Below are 16,600 nucleotides of genomic sequence, written 5' to 3' on the forward strand. Positions count from 1 at the left end.
GACTCTTTTAAGTGGCTTGCAGTGGCCTGGTCAAAACATCTCAATAAAGACAATGTGCATAGGACCATTGGTCCATCTAGCTAAGTATTTTCTCACTGACTGGCAGCAGCTCTCCAGGGTTTCAGGCCGGAATTCTCTCCCAGCCCTACCTGGAGATGCCAAGGATTGAACCTGGGATCTTCTGCATGCCAAGCAGATGCTCTGCCACCGAGCTACGTCCATGTGTTTCAGAGGGCAGCTTGAATGCAGTTATGCTATTCACTCTCTCATCAAGGGAAGGGCCATAGCTCAGTGCATCTGCTTTGCATGCAGAAGGTCCCAGGTTCAGTCCCCAGCATCTCCCAGGTAGAGATGGCCAGTCAGCATAGACAGTACTGAGCTAGATGGACCAAAGGCATAAGGCAGTTTCCTTTGTTCCTATGACTTGAATATTCGACACTTGGAGTTGAGTACGACGTATACGTGGATGATGGCAGCATCAAGCAGTGACTTGTATATCCGAATGACTTTGGTCCAGGGCTTATGATGCCCTGCACCAGCCCAGTTAAACTGCTCCACCACAGATCAAGTAGATAGAACTGACAGAAGGATGGCCATTTACACATTACCAAAAAAAGAGGAAATGCATCACTCAACAACAGAACAAGAAGAGCACACCTATTTACTTACAGTTTGCACATGTTTATTTATATGTATAGATGCAAACTGAGAAATAATGACTTTAAATAGAAATACAGTACAGCTTGCCTACGGCCATACTACCCTAAACACGCCTGATCTCATCTGATCTCAGAAGCTAAGCAGGGTCAGGCCTGGATAGTACTTTGGAGACTGCCTGGGAATACCGGGTGCCGTAGGCTAGGCAATGGTAAACCACCTCTGAAGCCCTCTTACCGTGAAAACCCTATGAATATATCCAAAAAAGATTCATAGGGTCGCCATAAGTCGTAATCGACTTGAAGGCATATAACAACAAACAATACAGCGCATCATTGTCAGGAAGACTGTGACCAGCTGCTCTGTGATTCCTTCTCAGTCTGATGTCCAGGTGTTGCTAACTCCTGATGGCCAATTTCAAGGCCCCTCCTGCTCTCCCTTCTAAGGTTCCTTATCTTTAAACTGAACTTGGGCAAGTAGCCCTTCAAAGTGAGGACTATCTGCAAAGCAGAACACATAAGCACCCTAAGATGCTATCATCCAACAACCACATCACTATACAACCGGTTCATACATCAGCTGTAAGTTATCCATTGATGAGAAAAGGACTGACCTGAGTGACACATAGACCAGAAGTGATTTTGCCCTCCAGATGATCTGTTTGCTAAGCGTTCAACCTGATTTGTTTGTACAAAGCTTACGTGGTGTTAAATTATATACGCCCTTTACTGAACGTTTGTTCAGATCTGTTTGCAGGACCATTACATGACAATGAGCATGTGTCCTGCATACATCCTGATTTGCTTATGTTTTTATGTCTTCCAGCTAGTCAGTCCTTCATCTCACACTTTTCAATGCGTTTCACTTTCACTTTCCAAGCCGCAAAAAGTCTGTTTCTTTTCGAAAGTGGGTTCGTTGCACTAGGGCAACAGATTATGTCACAGCCACACTATACATCTAAAGCACATGGCTTCCCCCAAGGAATCCTGGAAACAGTCTTTTACTCCTCACAGACCTACAGTTCACAGCACTACAGTTCACAGCATTCGTTTGGGGGAAGCCATGCACCCATACATGGTGTGGGGATGTGGTAACTTATGTGCACAGACCTATTTTCCTACCTGCAAAATAGTGATACTCTGAAGAGGCACCCTAAATCCTGCTCTATAGAATTCCAGGGTATTATTTTATTTATTTATTTGTTTATTTATTACATTTATATACCGTCCCATAGCTGAAGCTCTCTGGGCAGTTTACAGCAATTAAAAACATTAAAAACAAAAATACAAATTTTAAAACACAAAAAACAATTTAAAAACACAATTTAAAAAATATTATGCCACCCTAATCCATGGGTTGCCACATCTACTTGTTTGTGGGAAGGAGAGAATAACACTACAATTACTTGTTCAGAGCGGGTGTTTTCCCAGCATCAGGAGTGGCACTTGCATTCTTTCAATCAGGCCAGACAGTGGCGGGTTTCCTTACTCCGCCACCGTAGCCCTCTTCCCTTGGATCCAGGCTGAGCCTAACGGAAACTGAGTTCTAAACATAAGACAAGAGCCATTGTTTGCTTTTGTGGCTGATTCTTTCCTTTGAAGTCTCTGAAAATTAAACACAGGCAAGCAGGCAATTCTGTTTTACAGGCAACCCAGCCTTTCTTCCTGATAAGGAAACATCACACTGCAAGAGAGGAGGGTGTGTGTGTGTGTGGGGGGAGGTTTCAAGAGGATTGAGGCACACAGTGAAAGATCTTGGCAGGAGGTGGGAATACCAATGTCACCCATGTAGGAAAGATGTCTAGGCATGGATTATCTCTTTAAACCATAAGTTTTCTCCTCCTTTTCCAAGGCTTTTTCTGCTTGCTTTACCTCTCTCTGGGGTCAGAGCAGTTCAGCCAATGGCTAGAAACACTTACAATAGAAACATCCTAGCCAATCAGGGAGCCTAAGTCTCACAGTCAACAGACCTTCAGATTGCTATATCAATCTATGTCAGCCAGACAAATAACAAGAGACTCCAGCTCCAATCCATCACAAAATCCCTTATTCCAGGGGTGGAAACCCTGTGGCCCTCCAGATGTTGTTGGATTCCCATGCCCCACCCAGCATGGTCAATGGTCAGGGATGATGGGGTTGTAATCCAGCGACATCTGGAGGGCCATACCTTCCCCATACCTGCCTTAGCACATTACAGTATAGATTATTCATAGGGAACTTGTGCTCTTAGTGGGTTGCAGAAAGTGGTACACCTAATGGATCATTGCAGACATAATGCTTCTCAATTATCTAAGCATCAGTCAGGAGCACCCATGCATCCACTGATGTGCTCCTTTCCTCTCACTCCCCATCGCTTATTGCACTGGCACCCTCCCCTCACTTCACTTGGGAAGCTAACTATGGTTAGTGTAAAACGTGCATCAATTTTAATGCTAACCATGGTTTACAATAGTTAAAAGTCGGTTTGCTATCTAGGCTAACTGCGGTTAGCATTAGGTTTGTGGGAGAGAGAATGCCCATGTGAGAAAGAGCTCAAGCTCAGGGGACGTGCTGAGTTAGGTGACAGAGCGGCATTACATTTACAATGGGCCAATGAGACATCTGGAACCATAGCTAATAAAGAGGTGCCAGTTGGAGGGTATCATAGGAACATGCCTTCTACTGAGTCAGATCATTGGTCTATCTAGCTTAATATTGTCTACACTGACTGGCAGCAGCTCTCCAGGGTTTCAGACAGGGAATCTTTCCCAGCCCTGGAGATGCTGGGGATTGAACCTGGGACCGTCTGCATGCAAAGCAAATGCTCTACCATTGAGCTACTTTTCCTCTCAGACCAGTAGAAACGCAGCACAGCTTTAAACTGCTCTGTGAAACTCCAATGCTGACGTACTGTGTGTGTGTGTCTACATGTCTGGCTATGTGCCGAGCCATTCCCTGTGCTTTGAACCTTCTGCCATTTGGGACCAACAACGGTACCCCACTGTCTGCTCAGCCTCCTAAAAGAAACCTGCGTTGGCTTTACAAGCAAAGGCCTCCTTCCGACCTTACTCCCACCTCTACATCCACACACATTTTCACTCCCTCAGTGCAATGGGAGAAAAAGGCCTTGTGGGAAATCAAGAGTCGTCAAGGAAATAGCCGTGCCAGGAGGAAATGACCCACAGGAACTTCCTGTCTGTGCCGTAATAGCACAGCCCAAAAGTCGGGGGTGTGTGTGTCAGATATGCCACCTGGCTAGGGAGTTTGTTGTTGATGCTGTCTTCAAGAAGTATTTTAAGCACGTCTTCTGTACATTAGTTGATGGGACAAAATGTATAGGTGTGGACATAGGAAGCTGCTTTTTACTGAGTCAGACTTTTGGCCCATCCAGCTCACACTTGTCGACTACACCAACTGGCAGTGGCTCTCCAGGGCTTCCCAGCCTTACCTGGAGATGTCAGAGACTGAACTCCACTTTCAGGACGAAAAGCAGATGCTCTGCCGCTGAACTATGGCCCCTTCCTTTTGTTCTGAACCAGAACATATAGTCTGGAGGCAAGCGATAGATGTCTGTCTGAAAGGGATGTGAAAGAGGGATCATACAAACAGCCTTATACTAATATTGATTTTATTTAGTTATATTAATTTATTTTTGCATTTATATACTAACCCCACTGCCCAGGGTGGAATTATTTTGTGACCCCTCTGTTGCAGCTCATTGTATACAATCAGAGGATCACTGCTCATGGTGTGTATACTCATCCCATTTTTGCCTCTGGTAAATAGGTTCTGCAGGTTTCTGTATTGTTTCAAAAACCTGCCAAATCTGCATAGCTGATTTAGAAAAAGAGAGAAAAAATTAGGGTTATCTTTGTCCGTCATAGGAAATGGGGCCTCTCTCAAACCATATTAATCTCTCTTAAAAACTATTACTTGTCTCCAGCCACAAACCAGCAATTCTCCTTTGATCCTGTGTTTTTTGGAACTGGATGCCAATTCTACCTGCTAAACAGAGGTCAAAGCAATAAATGGGAAGAGCCAGGAGGGTATAGTGCAAGATGGCTTTTACCGCTTGAAGTAATTCCCAGGAAAACGATTCCTCTTACATAGGAACCTACTCTGTGTCATGTCCTAAATATAGGACAGTGCAAGTATGTGTGGACTCAGAAGCATTTTGGGCAGTGTTTTATATAAATGAAAAATAATAATTGTGCTTATAAATATATAAGGAAGTTAACTATTAACTCACTTTAATATATTTTATGTTGTGTGTGTGCAAGTGTATCTGTATCTTCAGAAACAGGCATCATAAAATCCTATTTTTAAAAGTGTACACACCACATCATTCTGCCTCTTTGGGGCTCTTGAGATGGACCAGAACAGCAATACAAATCATAAATAAAATCAGTCAAGAACTGGCATATTAAAAAATTAATAAAACTAATCAATAAAAAGAAGCACAGAGCAACAGAGAATAAGCAGCAACTTGAGATCTGCTTTTGGCCATTCATGGAATATGAGGGCTTGTTAAAAAAAAACATTCCAGCAGATCCGTGAGCTGATCTCAAGCTTCTTGGACTGTGCTGAGGGTTAACAACTATTTTACCAAACCTGCTCCTGTGCCTTGCAGACATTAGGTCAGGGACAGGGAATCTGTGGGCCTCCAGATGTTGTTAGACTCCAACACCCACCAGCCTCAGGCAGCACATCCAATGGTTATGGAGGAACAAGAGGAGTTGTAGTGCAACAACATCTGGAGGGCCACATGTTCTCCACACCTGCATTAGGTAATAATACTCATCTCTGTGCTGCTGTGACAAGCTTCACCTGCTGATTCTGATTTCTGCAGACTGAGTTGATGGAAAGAGGAGCAAACCAGACTGTTTTCTGGTCAGTTATGCTGTAATGACTAAGCCAGAAGTTCTCAAACTGTGGTCCATGGACCACTCGTGGTCCATCAGCTGCATGATCCAGGTGGTCTGTAGAAAGGTTACTGAACAGTCAAGAAATAATTTCTGTACTTGCACTGGCTGTTTTAACTAGGGCCAGATGTATCAAACAGGTAACAACATCCTGGCCTAGGGCCTGTGATCTTCATAATATGGTGCTGGTGCAATCTATGAATTTCCCCCCTGCAAATCCACCAGTTACAGAGGCACTTCTCAGCAGCCTGGCTTAGGACCCTTGATTTACACAATATGGCACTAGTTGTGATGATGCCAGTGCTAAAGTAGTCCACTGAAACAATTTTCATGTGGTCCACCAAAAAAAAAAAGGAAGCTTGAGAACACCTGGATTAAATTCCATTCTCATCATTCCCCGATAAATCCCTTTTCCTGCTTTTCCTTTTCCTTCCCCATCTAGCCCACCATCCTTTCTTCCCACCCTTCCTTCCATGTGCAGAGGAAGAGCTACACTGAGCAATATGCCAACCCACCTTCCAATTTTTGAGTCCCAGAATACTGGTCTCCTAAGCAAGGTGATGGGGTGTCCAGAGGGGGGGAGGAAATGGGATGGAACTTGGTGTGTCAAGGGGTAGGGTCTGGCAGGTCACAGACAGCATCAGCTGGCTGGCCCTCGATTTGAGGCCTACATCAGTGGGCTCCTGGCTCCCATTTTAAATCTGTCACAAAGCCCCAGAGTTCTCAATGTATGCATTGGTCCAAGACCAGGATTGGTGGTGGGCCCTGGCAGCTGACCAAGGATGCCAGGTGCTGATGCAGGCCCAGGCTAGCACAGTCCAGGGTTGGGCCCAAAACCTCCAAATCTTGAGCAGGCTTAGAACTTGAATGGCTCTTCATACCCCAGTACATTTCATTGTGGGGACATGACTGCGCCAATAAAATGGGTTACGAGGTGGCAACCCTTGCAACAACTCCAGTGACCCTCTTGGGAGTCTGTTCGGCTCTCAAATAGAAGAGAAAATGTAAAAGAGGATGGATGGCCACTCTCCTGCAATTATGTCACTGCTTGCCTATTGCCATATAAATCTATTTAATCCCATCCGTTTCTCCAGCTCTATCTAATGGTGAAAGTAGGCATAGAATTTCTTCACTCATGGAACAAACCAGAATTCACCAGGCGTTTGTATTTATTTATTTATTAGTAGCCTGCCTTGCACACGCTCATACCAGTAAATCCAGGATTAGGAAGCTGCAGGCCTCCAGATGTTACCGAACTTCAACTCCCATCATCCCTGACCATTGGCCATGCTAGCTGGGGCTGATGAGAGTTGAAGTCCAGAAACTTCTGGAGGGCCCACAGGTTCCCCCCACCTTATAGTAAGTCAAATACTGGATCAGTCTCGCCCATCCTCTCAAAAGTCAAGTGGACAACCCACCTTTCTTGTAATGATTTAGGAAGGGTGTGGGGAGAGATGTTAGCCAATTGCTATCACAGGACTATTTCTACAACTGCCACCACAGTGCAACATAAGGGAAAATCAAAAATATTTTTCCTCCTTGTAGTTGACTTTGTAAAAAAAAGTGGTCTCTTTATACATACCTTAAAGAAATAATATTTCTGATGTTCAGAGGGTGAGTACTGCTTCCTATGTTAAAAACAGCATAATACATGCACAAGAGGGAGATAGCAGCCGGCTTGAGGAGCCCTGACATTTGCAGAAGCACAAACATCATTAGGGGGGAAAACCCTATGGAGGAAACCCCCCAAATGAGGACTGAGCATGCTCAGTGGACAAGGAATGCTGATGGACTTTTTTGGGTGGGGGATGGAAACTCCATACTGCAACATTTTATTGCAGGTCCCATTTGGAATTAATAGATTGGTGCCATCCCCAGTTGGCTTTTCCTCATTCATAATGGAACACTTTGAAAAGCTGTTGAATGTTCCACACAGACACACACACTACTCACCCCAAAATAAGGAAGGGAAGGAGAGACTGAATGCAGTGAGGGTGCTTCCAAATAACCCATACTGCCCTACAAATGGCACATTTGTCTTCACCCTAACTGACACAGCACTTACTCTTTCATTGAGTGTACAGTTTGTACCTAATACTGGGGCTCACTTGGCAACAACTGAACTTATTTAGGCAGGCAAATACTCTTTGACTGCAGGGAAGGGCATCACACAATCTGGCTAAAACTGAAATTTGGACCCATTTAATACTTTGGGACTGAGATGTGCCACGTGACTGTAGAAAATGGATTATAACTGAAATGCAGAATGGTGCATTTAGGGTTCCAGGAGCATGTACATTTTAAAGTTAACAATATTTCACACACACACACAAACCTTTGGCAGGGCACACCACCAAACTCCACGGAAGTGGCTCACTCATTTGGCTCATTCATCATCATACTATGAATTGCTTGTTCACCTAATACAAAACACGTGTTCTTATTTTTCACTGTAAAATATTGAAGGGGACAGCAGCTAAGTGTAGTATAGAGAATGCAGCATGCAGCTGGGGTTGTGAGCTGAAAAAATAGTTTAACTCTCACTTCAGCCAGGAACTCAATAGGTGATCTTAGGCAAGCCACTCTCTTTTATCCTCCATCTCCTTTTCTCCATCTAAAGAAGGGATGGGGGAAACCTGTGGATCTTCAGATGTTTCTGGGACTCCACCTCCCATGAGCTCCAGCCAGCATGGGCAATGGTCAGGAATGATGGAAATTGTAGTTGAACATTTTGGGGGGGCACACATTTCCCCATCCTTGATCTAAAGGATAGGGATGATCACACTGATCTATCTTACATGACTGTTGTAAGGATCATTGCAGTGTTTCCCAAATGGCTATAGTGGAAGTACATTCTCCCCTTCCTGGCTGCATTAACATTAGAGGCACCTCATAGCTGAAAGGTTTTACATCTATAGTGTGTCAAAGTTTGAGTTATCCAGACTCAGCTGAGACACCCTCTTCCTGTATCTCTGCATGACTCAATTACCTGAGTATCCCTCATGAAATAGGGAAGAAGGCAAGCTCAGAGGTAAGACTCATAGAGGGGCAGCCTCTCTTGAGAGTAGGGTGGCAAGATGCAAAAGAGGCCAGGGGGCTCTTGCCCCTTTGATAGTTGTGTAGAAGAGGAAATGTTAGCAAGTGTGGTTTGTCATGTGCAAGTGACCTCTTTTGAATCTGGCCTCGCTGCATGACAGGAGGTAACGCTGCTGTGTAATTGCATGAGCTGATCAGACTGATGCAGAGGCATGGCAGAATCAGCCATCCCCCAACAGAAATGGATGAAAAGGAAGCAAGACCAGAGCAGTGACTCATGTAGATACACAACAGGCAGCCCCTTCAATCAGTGGGCATATTTCCTCAGTCTCGCCACATTTGCTGGGCTTACTCGCTACCAAGAGTGTTTAGGACGACAGCCTTAATTATTCAGTTTGTGTACTTCTTACTGCACAAAGTCTGCAAAGCCATGAATGAGAAGTACTACAAACGGACTGCATTGCAAGCTTTGTGTGGGGCTGCTGGCCTGCTCTTTGTTTGCTTGCTTGTTTATTTATTTTCAGTTCTATCCCACCTTTCTACATTCCTAATCCCTGGGTGGGTTCGAGCATAAACGATAACAACAATAAGGGATGCTAAAAAAGAATTTGAGGAGCACATTGCTAAGAACATAAAAACCAACAACAAAAAATTCTATAAATACATTCAAAGCAGGAGACCATCTAGGGAGGCAATTGGACCCTTGGATGATAAGGGAGTCAAAGGTGTACTAAAGAACGATAAGGAGATTGCAGAGAAGCTAAATGAATTCTTTGCATCTGTCTTCACAGTGGAAGATATAGGGCAGATCCCTGAACCTGAACTAACATTTGCAGGAAGGGATTCTGAGGAACTGAGACAAATAGTGGTAACGAGAGAGGAAGTTCTAGGCTTAATGGACAATATAAAAACTGACAAGTCACCGGGCCCGGATGGCATCCACCCGAGAGTTCTCAAAGAACTCAAATTTGAAATTGCTGATCTGCTAACTAAAATATGTAACTTGTCCCTTGGGTCCTCCTCCGTGCCTGAGGACTGTAAAGTGGCAAATGTAATGCCAATCTTCAAAAAGGGATCCAGAGGGGATCCCGGAAATTACAGGCCAGTTAGCTTAACTTCTGTCCCTGGAAAACTGGTAGAAAGTATTATTAAAGCTAGATTAACTAAGCACATAGAAGAACAAGCCTTGCTGAAGCAGAGCCAGCATGGCTTCTGCAAGGGAAAGTCCTGTCTCAGTAACCTATTAGATCCTTTGAGAGTGTCAACAAGCGTATAGATAGAGGTGATCCAGTGGACATAGTGTACTTAGACTTTCAAAAAGCGTTTGACAAGGTACCTCACCAAAGACTTCTGAGGAAGCTTAGCAGTCATGGAATAAGAGGAGAGGTCCTCTTGTGGATAAGGAATTGGTTAAGAAACAGAAAGCAGAGAGTAGGAATAAATGGACAGTTTTCCCAATGGAGGGCTGTGGAAAGTGGAGTCCCTCAAGGATCGGTATTGGGACCTGTACTTTTCAACTTGTTCATTAATGACCTAGAATTAGGAGTGAGCAGTGAAGTGGCCAAGTTTGCTGACGACACTAAATTGTTCAGGGTTGTTAAAACAAAAAGGGATTGTGAAGAGCTCCAAAAAGACCTCTCCAAACTGAGTGAATGGGCGGGAAAATGGCAAATGCAATATAAACAAGTGTAAAATTATGCATATTGGAGCAAAACATCTGAATTTCACATATACGCTCATGGGGTCTGAACTGGCGGTGACCGACCAGGAGAGAGACCTCGGGGTTGTAGTGGACAGCACGATGTAAATGTCGACCCAGTGTGCACCAGCTGTGAAAAAGGCAAATTCCATGCTAGCGATAAATAGGAAAGGTATTGAAAATAAAACAGCCGATATCATAATGCCGTTGTATAAATCTATGGTGCGGCCGCATTTGGAATACTGTGTACAGTTCTGGTCGCCTCATCTCAAAAAGGATATTATAGAGTTGGAAAAGGTTCAGAAGAGGGCAACCAGAATGATCAAGGGGATGGAGCGACTCCCTTACGAGGAAAGGTTGCAGCATTTGGGGCTTTTTAGTTTAGAGAAAAGGCGGGTCAGAGGAGACATGATAGAAGTGTATAAAATTATGCATGGCATTGAGAAAGTGGATAGAGAAAAGTTCTTCTCCCTCTCTCATAATACTAGAACTCATGGACATTCAAAGAAGCTGAATGTTGGAAGATTCAGGACAGACAAAAGGTAGTACTTCTTTACTCAGCGCATAGTTAAACTATGGAATTTGCTCCCACAAGATGCAGTAATGGCCACCAGCTTGGATGGCTTTAAAAGAAGATTAGACCAATTCATGGAGGACAGGGCTATCAATGGCTACTAGCCATGATGGCTGTGCTCTGCCACCCTAGTCAGAGGCAGCATGCTTCTGAAAACCAGTTGCCGGAAGCCTCAATAATAATAATAATAAAATTTTATTTATGAGTCGCCTATCTGGCCGAATTAACAGCCACTCTAGGCGACGTACATCAATACAATAAAATACAATATAAAACAATGAGAGCTACAATCAATAATTAGACTAAACACTACAGTTCTGATTAATAACAGTATTAAAAGCTAACCCACACCAGAGATCCCATAGGCCTGCCTGAACAGCCTGGTGGGACTGAGAGAAGGTCTTGTGTGGCTGATCTCGTCAGGTGGCATAATTGGTGATGCTGGAGGCGCTCCTTCAGATAAACTGGGCCGAAACCGTATAGGGCTTTATAGGTCAACACAACACCTTGAATTGGGCCCGGTAAACAACTGGCAGCCAGTGTAGATCTACTAACACCGGAGTGATATGATCATGGCGACGGCTGTTCTTAATCAATCGTGCCGCCGCATTCTGTTTCAGTTGTAATTCCTCAGGAGGGGAGAGTGTTCTTGCACTCGGGTCCTACTTGCGGGCTTCCCCCAGGCACCTGCTTGGCCACTGTGAGAACAGGATGCTGGACTAGATGGGCCACTGGCCTGATCCAGCAGGCTCTTCTTATGTTCTTATGAGCAAAGAATGAATGGCCACTTCCTTCCCTTGGTTGCACCCCACAGGTAGCAAATCACTCTATAGCAGTGAGCTCCATTGATGAGCGCCAGTGGCTTTGCAGCCAAAAGTCAGCCATTGAGAAAAAAGGGAGAAGAATCAGCCTGCCCAGTGTTTACAGAAGTACAAAACATTGTTAAGAAACGTAAAGGACAGCCCAACAAAGACTGAGCATCCTCAGTAGCTACAGAATGCTGAATGTCAGTTGGAGAAAGGACAGAATACGAGAGGGGGGAAATGGAGTGAGGCATCCCAATTCCCGGAGAAGAGCGTGGCTGGCTGGCTGGGACCACGGATGAGAATACACCTGTTAGGAGGCAAAGATTACACTGCAACATTTTGTTGCAGGCCCCATTTGTCTGTTCTAAACGTAATTTGAGCCACCTCACAAAAAATCATGAATGTTCTGAATGGCAAGGTTTAGCCCTTAAAAATGTGAAGGGATAATATTAAGGAATTCTCTGAGTATAGGTAGAATCCTTGCCTGTCATAGCCACAACCAGCTCCCACATACTACTTGGGAATTGTTGAAAAACTTTCCATGCCAGAGGGTTTGATTTCCAGGCGCACTTGAGCCCAGGGCATTGTAAAGAAGTTACAAAATTGCAATAAAGCCTAAGGGTAGTTTTCACAAGTGATGCTTAAATCAGTTTTTTACAGCCCTTGCATCTGTAATTCAAATGAAAAGCTTAAATTGCCTACAGTGTACATCCAGTTTAAACATGGCTCTCTTCCAGTGTCTATAATTCATTACCAACATTTTCCCGAGTAGATTCTTGATGAGGCTTTTGTGTTTGTTCCAGAGCAAAGCTTACAGTGCCCTGTGATGGTTAAATGCACCAGCCCTGGATCTGTCCACAGCCTTGGCCATCCTTGTACTCAAGGCAGGGCTCAGGAGTCCCTATTCTGCATAGAAAGAGGTCAGATATTCCTAACTTCTCCAGGTATTTTTTAGCAGTTAATCTGAACATAGTACTGCATATTTGCCTACCAGGACCAACGTCTGCATCATGACTCTGGGCTTAACCTATGGAATTCACTACCACAAAATATGGTGACAGCTCAGAATGCCTATGCCATACATTTAAAGCTCATTTATAGCACGTGGCTTCCTGCAAATAATTTCCCCCTCACAGAGCTACAATTCCCAGCACCCTTAACAAATTACAGTTCCCAGGATTCTTTGGAAAACCCATGTGTGTTAAATGTATGGTGGGGGTCTGACCAGATGCAACTGTCAATGGCTATTAGTAGGGATGGGCGAGAAATTTGATTCAGTTCACATTTAAAGCTGAATCAATTAAATTTGCACTTTCCAAAATCTCACAGGAAATCATCTGAGGAAACAACTGAAAATTTAATTAAATGTAGGTTGGAATACAAAAGATTGCTTAAAAATAAGAAAGATGTATATATAAAAACCCAGTGGCAGGAAATGGGAGAGGTGGTAACAGAACAGAATGAAGATAAATTCTGGGAACTTGTCACCCGGGGTCTAAAAGAGACAAGGTCTACTCTGGAGGCTTCAGTCCCTGCCTCTACATGGATCAATCACTTTTCTAACATATTTGGTGGACAGCCTAGCGATGGGGTAGAGACAGAGGTGCATAAAGATCTCACTAACCTACCTGAGTGGCAACCAGTTACCAGCTGTGAGGTAAAGACCCTTATCTCATCTTTGAAACTAAAGGAAGCCCGAGCAGAAGATATGCTTCCTCCGGAGCTTTTCAAAGAAAATACAGATTGGTGGATACCTATTTTTGCCAGATTATTCACCACGATAAACAGCACTGGACAAATGCCTCTCGGGTGGAAAACACTTATAATATTCCCAATTTACAAGAATGGTGATAGGAATGACCCACAAAATTACCGGCCAATCAGCTTGTTAGATATTCCTTCAAAGCTTTATGCTCAGTATCTGCTTCAAAAATTAATGGACTGGTTGCAAGAAAATCAAATCATGCACGAAGAACAAGCAGGATTCAGGAGAGGATATAGTACTATACTCCGTCTTCAGCCGATCGGCATGCCTTCTTATCTCAGGGATTTCCTGATCAATTCCAGCCGCCGACAGCTCAACGAAGTCTTGTGGAAAATCTGATCGGTTCTCCTATACCTTGGAGAACATTTAAGCCAGTCCATTTAAGCCAGGCTGAAGACGGAGTCAGGATTTCCACGCAAGCTGTACTGGAAAAAAGCGAAGCGTTCTTTTTTTCTTCTAAAAAAAACGTTCTTAACCAGCGAGCCTACTTCTGTCTAAATCTTATCATTCGGCTTAAATTACTACAATAAAAGGGATTTGTTTACGAATCAGCAACTGAGAAATCTGGGTGAGTCATACTTTTTCTCTTTTAAATATAATTAAGGATGAAAGAAAATGTAAACAACTTATATACTTTTTTTACGACAAAAAGCTGGCCTGAATTTGGAGTCCTAAAGTTTAAAAACGGATGAGAGGTCATTATTATATTTTGGACTATTTTTCTCTTTGGACTATTTCCTTTTGGACGAATCTGCTGCTCGTATATGTTACTAATTGTTTGGTGTTGGGAACCAGAATTGTTTTGCATTCTTGGATGTAGATAAGAACTGTGCTGTGCTGGCTGGACTTCAATAACAGGCCTGGAATATTAACTCTTTTGTTGGTGGAGGAAAAAAAAAGAAATAGACTGCCTCTAGGTTTTGGAACAGTGATTAATATCAGAAATTAAAGGCTTTTCTTGAAAATGACAACTAAAAAAGCAACTAAGGCCCAGGAGTGAAGAAGTTCTACTGATCCACAGGAAGGGGCTATACCCCCAGATATGTTTCAAAAAATAATGGAAGGGATTAATGATATAAAACAGGAAATGAAAACTGAATTGACAGATATAAAAGACTATATTAAAACACAAGTGGATGAGATTAAAGGGACAATTGGGCAAATAAAGGAGGATGCAAAAAACACTAAAGAAAAGGTACAAATCTTGGAGAATAGAACAGATATATTAAATCTGGAATTAGAAAAAAACTTCGACTATATGGCTGTGACTGAAATGAGAAATAAAGAACATTGTTTGAGATTCCGTGCAATTCCTGAGGAAACAGGTGAAGACATCAGAGATAAAATTGTTAATGCTCTAGTAAAATTTCTGGATTTGAATGAAGATCGGATGGAATTTGAAATAGACAAAGTGTATAGAATTAATTCCAGATATGCAACAATGAATAAAATTCCAAGAGATGTGCTTGTTCATTTTATAAAGAAGACGACCAGAGATATGGTATTACAGCAACACTTTAAAAATACCTTTAAAATTGATGGTAAGGAAATACTGGTGATGAAAGAAATTCCTATTAGACTTTTACGTAAGAGAAAAGAATATGCTTTCCTTACAGAGAAACTTAAGCAACGCAAAATTCAATTTAGATGGGATGTTCCAGAAGGAGTGATCTTTACATTCAGACAACAGAAATATAGATTGAATACTGTTCAAAAAGCAAGGGACTTCTTGAGAAAAGCTTCAAAAGATATGGAAGAAGATAAAATCAAAGATATGGATATAATTCCTGGGGAACAAAGTCAACAAAGATATGCAGAGGAAGGGAAGGAAGATGATGGATTAAAAGGAGCATCAGGCACATTTTAAAATACACGCTTAAAGATGGATTACAAATATCTAACTTGGAATATAAATGGAGCTAATACGGCGCAGAAGAGAAAGAAAGTGTTTCACTATTTGAAAAAATTAAAATTGGATATAATTTGTTTACAAGAAACTCATATTAAGAAGAAAGATTCCAAATATTTGATTTGTAAAAATTTGGGTGAAGAATTTATTTCGGCTGGACCAAAAAAAAAAAAATGGAGTTGTTCTCTACATTAACCCACAATTGCTTCCTAAATTGGTATTATTGGATGATAGTGGTAGATTTGTGGGGGTTGAAATTACTCTACAAGGTACAAACATTTTGATAGTGGGTATCTATGCCCCCAATGAAGATAAAACAAGGTTTTACACAGGACTTATGGAAAAATTGTCAGAGTTTTCATATGACTATTGGTGCGTTATGGGTGATTGGAATGGGGTAATCTCACCAAAAATTGATAGGCTTTCTGAAAAAAATATCAAAGAGACACAGGGTAAATTACCGAAGATTTGCTTTGAACTGATGGAACATTTAGAATTGGTGGATACCTGGAGATATATAAATGATAATGCAAAGGAATTTACTTATTTTTCAGAAAGACACAAAACATTCTCGAGGATTAATATGATTTGGATGTCTAAAATTTTAGCGAAGGACACTTTTAAAATGGATATATTACCAAAAACTTTTTCGGATCATAACCCTGTGATATTAACTTTAAAAAAGAAAAATCTTGGATTTAGATGGAGATTAAATGAATCTTTATTACAGAATGACAAAGTAGTACAAGAATGTAAGAAGAAATTAAAAGAGTTTTTTGAACATAATTTACATAAAGGAACAAGTGAAAATATCGTTTGGGATACAAGTAAGGCATTTATGAGGGGATATCTTATTAAATGTAACTCTGAATTAAAAAAAAAGAAACAACAGAAAATGCAATTAATTTTGGAAGAAATAAAACAAAAAGAGGAAGAATTGAAAAAGAATCCAACTAAAGTTTCTATTGTAAATCAAATCAAAATGTTACAGAAGCAAGTATCAATGCTGACAGTTAGAGAAATTGAAAGAAAACTAAATTTTGCTAAACAAAGGACTTTTGAATTTGCAAATAAACCTGGGAAATGGTTAGCATATAAATTAAGAAAAGAACGTCAAAAAAATATCATTTTAAAGATACAAGAAGGAGATGAGACGTTGACAGATAATGTAAAAATTAAAAAGATTTTTCATCAATATTATTCAACATTGTACAAATGTCAGGAAATTCCATCTGAAAAAATAGAAGAGTATAT

At 42.0% G+C, this 16,600-nt stretch overlaps 1 pseudogene; it reads left to right on the plus strand.

The window, feature by feature from the left end:
* The first annotated feature begins 745 nt into the window (after positions 1 to 745).
* LOC133382691 (5S ribosomal RNA) lies at positions 746 to 860 on the plus strand (annotated as a pseudogene).
* Positions 861 to 16,600: the final 15,740 nt, after the last annotated feature.

This window comes from Rhineura floridana, chromosome 3 (genome assembly GCF_030035675.1).
Source record: "Rhineura floridana isolate rRhiFlo1 chromosome 3, rRhiFlo1.hap2, whole genome shotgun sequence".
In the NCBI taxonomy this organism is placed as follows: Eukaryota; Metazoa; Chordata; class Lepidosauria; order Squamata; family Rhineuridae; genus Rhineura; species Rhineura floridana.